Here is a 7,313-nt window from a genome sequence, read left to right as displayed (position 1 = left end):
GGACGGGGTCTAGGGTGGCCATTCTGAGAGACAGCCCTTCTGAGGGCTGAGCTGCAGGGCAGTGAAGAAACCCACCCGTGACCAGGGTCACATCAAAGCTGCATGAGGCTGTGTTACTAAACACGGTGCCACACGGCCTGCAAAACCATGCGGGGGGACAAAACATGGCACGTACCTGGCAGTGAGATCACCTCAAGCTATCTGCAGCAGTTCCTTGTCGCTTTGCTCGGATGAAATGAGAGCAAAAGCTGCACCGAGGCAGTGGGTGGAGGGCGAGGAGAGGAGAGAGAAAGAGCAGGTCAGTGAGCAGGGCTAAGACAGTCATGGAATAACACACACAGCACAACCGTCCCATCCACTTGCTGCAAGTCATGCTGAGTCTCAGGCTACGTGATGCCTGTCCGCCCAGCAACTTTACGATGCTTCCACAACTGAGCAAAGAAGAGCTGCACCAAGCCCTTGGATGATGGATTCCCTGCTCCTGCTGGCTTCAGCCTTCTGCATTCCAATTCCAATCTAAACCATTCCTGCGGTGGTAGTACTTGAATCCTCATTTGGGGCTGGACCTCAACAGGTCAACACATCAGAAATAACACAACGTGCATCTGGAAGACGTGTCTCAAAGCCCAGAAAATCCAACTCTCTGACCTTGGCACAATTCACCAACCAAGAGCCAGGCCTTGACAACTTGGCTGATCTGGGCATGCGGGAGGGGGGCAGACAGTGGACCACAAGTGTCCATTTCCACTGCAGCTCCCTGTAGAGAACAGCACCAATCAGCAGGCGTGAATCAATTCATTCACAAGCTGCACAATGACTCTGTTCTTTACATGATAAAAAAACACACAGAGATTCCTGACCAAAAAGTTGGGAGTTAATAACGACCAAAGAGGTTCCTGTTCCTACGCCTCATCCTCTCACCCCAACTCCTGGGTGATGCCCACAGGCTTCAAGTCAGCTCTCAAATCCACTGAACTCCCGTCACGGAACTCCATCAAAAAGGATGTCACACATGTGACACTTACATACATGAGAATGTATGTATCAGAAACACTGATGCCAGCAGGAGCAGAGAGGCGATTGTCCCCCTGTACTCAGCACTGGTGATGCCACAACTCGAATTCTGTTTCCAGTTTGTGGCCCCTCACTGCAAAAAAGACACTGAGGCATTGGAACGTGTTCAAAGAAGGGCAACAAAGCTGGTGAGGGGTCTGGAGCACAATGGAGCCATATGAGAAGAGGCTGCGGGAGCTGGGAATGTCCAGCCTGGAGAAGAGGTGGCTCAGGGGAGACCTCATTGCTCTCTAAAACTTCCTGAAGGGAGGTTGCAGTGAGCTGGGGGTCGGCCTCTTCTCTCATGTCATTACTGATAGAACTAGAGGGAATGGTTTCAAGCTGCGGCAGGAGAGGTTCAGGCTGGACATTAGGAAATATTACTTCTCAGAAAGGGTGGCCAGGCACTGGAATGGACTGCCCAGGGAGGTGGTGGAGCCATCCCACCTGGGGGTGTTCAAGGAATGACTGGATGTTGTGTTGAAGGACGTGGTTTATTGGGAGCTATTGGTAATAAGAGAACGGTTGGACTGTTCTTTTAGGTCTTTCCCAACCCTGGTGATTCTATGATTCTGTGATTCATACACTAAGAAGCAAGGAGAGGCTCTTTTGTTAAATCTTTCAATAGAGAGAAGAGTTGATATCTGCTTCTCCCAACAACAGAAACACGGAAACAACTTTCCAAGCCCACCTGCCATACAGTAGGCAGAAAACGCACATTGTAAAGGAGCACGCACATCCCCTCTGGCATAAGTCGAGCCCAAAACCCACCTTCAGATCTCTGTGCATTTCCCTTGTTTTACACCAATGCAGCCTCGCTGCAGCTCCGTGGGTGTCACACAAGGCCTGCATGTCCTCTTTCTCCGCAAACCCCACCCTCAGGCCTTGCTCTGTGAGGATTGACACCTGAGCAAAAACAAGCACTAAGAACGAGAGTAAAGCACACTGGATTCGCCCTGGCCTGGCCCAAGCCACAGTCCTACCAGACAGACCCTGGAATGAAAACTGCTCCACAAACCACAGATGGACACCAGCACACAAGAAGTTGATCGGATACAATCCCATGCAAGCACCAAGCCTCCTAAGGAAGCTCTTTGCCATCAGCTCCTTCATCGCCTTTCCTTCTCACCTCAATCTTAAAGTGGCTTCAACATCTGCCAGCACGTCTTACCACGCACCTGCTCATCACACAGTGCTTCAACAGCAACAAATTTGCTTCCGGGGCCCTCCTTCAACTCACTGTGCTAACACTCATGATTCAAATTACACAGAAATCCTAGCAGAAGTTCTCAGTGAGAACTGCACCTAACATTCCTCCTTCTACAAGCAACAGCCACAACAAGTGGTCATGAAAATGCTTTCATCAAAAAGAAGCAGAGACGGCACGGCAGGACAGATGTACTCTGTGTGCATGTCTGAAGCCTTTTGAGAACCTAGTCGTTCTTCCTGCAGGACCCCTGTCTTCTGTTAAAAGCTGAACGGTCCCCAGAGCACCTGTTTCCATCAGCTGCCACCATCCAAAGCAGCCAGCCTTCTTACAGTCACCTGGCCCAAACATCCCTTTTGCTCTACACTTGATTCACAGAATCACAGAATTGTAGGGCTTGGAAGTGATGGGAGCTCGGCATGCACACCATCCTTCCAACAGCACATCCCAGCAGCAAGGGATCACAGCGCTGGCACAGCTGAAACAAAAAGGGTGTGCGAGTTTCCTGTTAGCACTCAGTGTAAACAAATCTACCACTGAGCAACACCGTGAGCCCCCACTCACCTCAGCACAGGTCAACCTGTAACCCCAGCCTTCCCCTATCCATGTGCACATGCACACCCGTGTGCCACCCTGCCTGCTTTGCACACCTCCATGCACACACCGCATCGTGTGCCCTCCTTTGTATTCACAGACGTGTGCAAACCACCCCTGGGAACACGTACGTGCCTACACCTTCCACAAACACCCCTTTGTGTGCACCTGTGTGCAACCCAACTCCTCAGCACACGCACACGTTTGTGCCACCCTGTCCACGCACTCACCACGTGCCCTCCAGCATCACTGCTGCCTCCTCTGGTACCAGACCCGCAGATGCTCCAGAGCTCATTAGCACGGACTTCCTTCCTCCCCTCAGCAGCTGCTCCTGCACTCACCTTCATTCCTACTCAGATACCGGCTGCTTCCAGCACCAGCTGACCTGCAAGACACAGAAAGGAAAGGTGGGAGTCATGCAAATCCCCAAGAAGCCCAAGGCTGCATCACCACCACGTATGGCAGCCTCAGGAAGTCAGCTGCAACTACAGACTTTGTCAGAATGGAAACAGGCACCATCAATTAAGTGTGACCTCTGAACTCATTGCCACCATCAGAAACAGGCACTGAAATCGCTCACTTCACTGCAGCTGGTTACCTCCTGATTTTGGGAAAATGCAGACACGGAATTGAAGGACACCAGCAAAGTGACATCTACTTCATTGTAGGTGGTTAAGCTTGGAAGCAGGACTTGAGCAAGAAAAGCTTCTCAGCTCCTTGTAAGGCACTAAGTGATGGGATGATTTCCCATCCCTGCAGAAATCCTGACCTCTGCCACAGGTGGCTGAGTGACACAAAAGCTGTGTCCTTGGTTCCCAGCCTTACCTTCTCATGTCGTTCATCTTGCTCTGCAGCTCCTGCTCTGAATAGTCTTCTTATATTCCCACATGATGTACCCTGAAATACATCATTTAGTGAGTCTGAACAAAACATAAGACATTAATTGGAACTATGAAGAAATGTCTTTTGCACTTTACTTGGAGAATGTTCCATCCTATAACTTCTGCTCTCAATTGTAACACATGATTTTTTATAAAAAGAAAGATAACAAGTCAGCTCTTCAGTGTGCACATTGATGAAACTTGGTGAAATACAACTTTAAGAAAAGGTAATTTGAAAACTTCAATATTCTTATCAGAATCTCTGCTATTAGTTACCGTTCCAATGTTCTGATCTGATGATGTGTCTCTCAGAGCTGTTTTGTCACTCCCCCCCTCAAATGCACTTCAAGTGCTTTAGGAGCATCACTGGAATTTTGAATAAACTCGATATATCTTAGCAAAGCTGCTACAGCTGCACAACTGAAGTACTTTGGAAAAAAAAGAAATCTTTAATGAACGCTGAACAGTGTTATTTAATTATAATCCAGGTAATTAAATTAATTAAACCAAGGAAATCACCTTCCAGTCACTCAGCTCTCACCAGGGAAATCGCTTCCCTGCCAAGCAGATGCAACCAACACAAGCTGCTACATCACTCTAGGGCCCCACTGAGTCTTCCCAAGGGGTCTCCAAAGGCTTCCCTGTTGACTTCTGGGAACCTGGGAACACTCACATGGAAGCCAGTGCCCCCTAATGTGCCCCAGACGTTTCTCAGGGCCCCACAATTAGCTCTACAGACATCCAGACATGCCCCAGAGCAAGTATGTGTGCTGTAGGGAGCCCAAGAGACATTCCAGAGCACCCTAGTACTCCTCAGTGCACTCATGGATGCTTCACCTGTCTCTAAATATGCCCTACTGGACTTTGTTTTCTCTTCTGGAGCTTTCCTTAGTTCTCAGCTTTGCTTTCTCATGCCATTTATCTCGCTCCACAGCTTTTGCTCGCAATATTCTCTCTTGCATTCCCACCTTCCAACAGAATCACAGAATTGTAGGGGTTGGAAGGGACCTCTAGTGATCATTGAGTCCAACCCCCCTGCCATGGCAGGTTCCCTACACCACGTCGCACAGGTAGGTGTTCAGGCGGGTCTTGAATATCTCCAGAGAAGGAGACTCCACCACCTCCCTGGGCAGCCTGTTCCAGTGCTCCGTCAGCCTCACCGTAAAGAGGTTCTTGCACACATTTGTGCGGAACTTCCTATGGAGAAGTTTCAGCCCATTACCCCTAGTCCTGTCCCCACGCACTACTGAAAAGAGACCAGCCGTGCCACTATGGCCCCCACACCTCAGGTATTTATAAACCTGGATCAAATCCCCTCTCAGCACTGCCAACGACAACCCTCTGCACTCTGCCAGTCAGACAGTTCACGACCCACTTCACTGTCCACTCATCTATCCCATACTTCCTCAGCTTTGTTATAAGGATGTCGTGGGGGACAGTATCAAAAACCTTTCTGAAATCAAGGTAGACTACATCTACCACTCTAGCCCCGTCCACCCAGCTAGTGACATCTTCATAAAAGGCCACCAGGTTGGTCAAGCACGACCTCCCCTTGGTGAACCCATGCTGAGTACTCCTGATAACCTCCTTATCACCCAGTTCTCTGGAGATGGCATCCAGCACAAGCTGTTCCATCACCTTCCCTGGGACAGAGGTGAGGCTGACTGGCCTATAATTACCTGGCTCTTCCTTCTTGCCCTTTTTGAAGACTGCAGTGACATTGGTCATCCTCCAGTCTTCAGGCACCTCCCCAGTTCTCCAAGACCTCTGAAAGATTACAGAGAGCAGCTCAGCAGTGACCTCCACCAGTTCTCTCAGCACCCGTGGATGCACCCCATGCACCCATCCCATGTATTTATGGACATTAATGTTTCCTAGGCAATCACAGACCACCTCTTCCCTGACTAAAGAGAAATCTCCTATTGTCCAGACTCTCTCATTAACCTCCAGAGTCTGGGACTTCTGAGGGAGAGCCTTTTCACTAAAGACAGAAGCAAAGAAGGCATTCAGTGTTTCTGCCTTCTCAGCATCCTCTGTTATCAGAACGCCTTCCTCCCCCCCTTGTTTTTTGTTTATTAGCAAACTATTAATATACTACAAAATAATAGCACTAATTACTAAGTAACATCACCATGCCAGCATCCCGACCACCTGCTTTAGAGATTTCTCCTTCATTTTGTGCAACACTTCAAAAACTGCAAAGGAAAAAAGCAAGTACAGAACCAGGACACCACTTCCCTCAGGATTTTACAGTCTCATTCATGTCTCACAGATGGAGGCCCTGACAACAAGAGCTGTGTCTGTCCATAACAAGGACTCACCTCTGCAGGTGCAGGGGCAGCTCTCAGAGAAGCCTTCTTCATTTCTGCTTTCTTCTCTTTTTGTCTTTTGACTGGGAGGTGGTGTTGATCTGCCTGAGGGAAGGGAGGCCCCTTCAGAGAGATCTAGATAAGCTGGATCAACCTCACTGGGCTGAGGTGAATGGGATGTGGTACACCCAGGCCAAGTGCCAGGTCCTGCACTTTGGCCACAATAACCCCATGCAGCGCTATAGGCCTGGGGCTGAGTGGCTGCAGGACTGTGCAGAGGAAATGGACCTGGGGCTGTTGGTCGATGCTCAGCTGAACATGAGCCAACAGTGTGCCCAGGTGGCCAAGAAGGCCCATGGCATCCTGGCCTGTCTAAGAAATAGTGTGGCCAGCAGGAGCAGAGAGGTAATCATCCCCTTGGACTCAACACTGGGGAGGCTGCGCCTCAAGTCTTATGTTCAGTTTGGGGTTCCTCGCTACAAGAAAGTCATTGAGGCACTGGAACTTGTACATGGAAGTCTGTCCCTCGAGCAGCTCCCATTCATCATCAGCTCCCATTCTGAACCCCACTGTGCAAAACAGCAAAACTTCTACTGCAAATGGCTGCAGTCACCAAAGCTCAGCCCACTATCCAGGTATCAGCCTTCTCCCTTCTGTTTTCCATCTTAGCCCATAGTTTTGCTTCCAGAAATGGAACTCCTCTTTAACAGCCAAAACACAAACTAATACATCACTTTCACTGCTCCTTCCCGCACCCCCATAGGAATGGTTACCTGACATCCCCTACAGCACAGCACCTGCTCACAAGTATCATTCAAACTCTATTCTTTCATACTTCTTGAGAGAGGACGGTAAAAACTCACTTATGCATGGCGGTAAGGACAGTCTGTCCCCATCACATCCCTCTGTGTGCTGAAAGCTGCCATTGGATCTCTTGCAGCCTGCTGGCTGCTGCTCACAAACACAGGGAACTGCACCACACTGATTCTAAAGAGAGAAAGGAAGAAACTCTGGTGGGAATGAGCACCCAAGGTTTGCAGAGATGCTCCAGATTGTGACAGAGATGGAATCTCAGAGTGCTGGGACATGATTGATCACTAAGGAAAACACTTGGAAGCACATTCAATCTGCAGAAGCTGTAATTACTGGGCACAGTCAGCTTTCCTATGGCTCATCTGGAGGAGGCGGGTGGTCTCACACATCTGCTCAGGGGCTTCAGCTGAGACACTTGCACAATGCTGGGATCATTCTGATGGAAACTATGTCTTC

The 7,313-nt window shown here is 49.4% G+C and overlaps 1 long non-coding RNA gene across 2 annotated transcripts; it reads right to left on the bottom strand.

The window, feature by feature from the left end:
• Nucleotides 1–202: 202 nt before the first annotated feature.
• Nucleotides 203–7,313, bottom strand: LOC146755482 (uncharacterized). 2 transcript variants are annotated; one of them, XR_014938002.1, is made up of 5 exons: nt 6,908–7,313; nt 5,415–5,502; nt 3,680–3,751; nt 3,085–3,239; nt 203–248 (listed from the first exon to the last, which is right to left on the bottom strand). It is a non-coding gene; the product is annotated as an uncharacterized LOC146755482 (long non-coding RNA). The 2 variants fall into 2 exon arrangements; XR_014938003.1 differs by lacking the exons at nt 203–248; nt 5,415–5,502 and having other exon boundaries at nt 1,905–3,239.

This window comes from Coturnix japonica, chromosome 32, assembly GCF_054131305.1.
Source record: "Coturnix japonica strain WE chromosome 32, WE-NBRP24, whole genome shotgun sequence".
Classification (NCBI taxonomy): Eukaryota; Metazoa; Chordata; class Aves; order Galliformes; family Phasianidae; genus Coturnix; species Coturnix japonica.
Note: the sequence above shows the minus strand (reverse complement) of the source record. Positions and strands in the feature narration are given on the sequence as shown.